This window comes from Manacus vitellinus, unplaced genomic scaffold (genome assembly GCF_001715985.3).
Source record: "Manacus vitellinus isolate BGI_N305 unplaced genomic scaffold, ASM171598v3 scaffold_76_pilon, whole genome shotgun sequence".
Taxonomy (NCBI): domain Eukaryota; kingdom Metazoa; phylum Chordata; class Aves; order Passeriformes; family Pipridae; genus Manacus; species Manacus vitellinus.
The window spans coordinates 449,672-450,238 of NW_021940796.1; positions in this window are offsets into that span (position 1 = coordinate 449,672).

Here is a 567-nt window from a genome sequence, read left to right on the forward strand (position 1 = left end):
CCCCCCACCCACTCCACCCCTCACAACCAGTGCACAGGGGTGAGTGGGGGCCACACCTGCACAATCTGGGGGCTGGACCCCACCCCTGGTTCTGTCACAGTTCTTGCTCGCCGTGAGAGTACCCACCCAAATCACTTGGCAGAACCATTCTCTCATAGATTAGAAGGAGCCCTGAGCCAGAGGTTCCCCCTGGGAACCCCTGGGTGCTGTGGGGGGCTCAAGAAGTAAATCAGGAGCACAATGTTCCTTCAAGGAGCTTCAAATAACACTGAAAGCTGTTTCTCAAAAGTGGTGTTCTGGCACTAAATCCTCACTTTTCTGGTCTTTGAGAACTTAATTCACAGCTCAGCAAACCCAGGATTCATAATCCAACAACTTCATTTAAACCAAATGGCATTAATTATTCAAATAAATACCTATTATTGGTAATTCTGGAGTCCTGCTGTTGTTGGGTCCAAACGAATCTGAAGAGCGCTGGTGCCTCCTCACAGCTGGGCAGCAGAGGGTGCTTTGCCTGGGCCACAGAAAAGGAATCAGATGGGGGTCTTCCGAATCTGGGCAGTGACC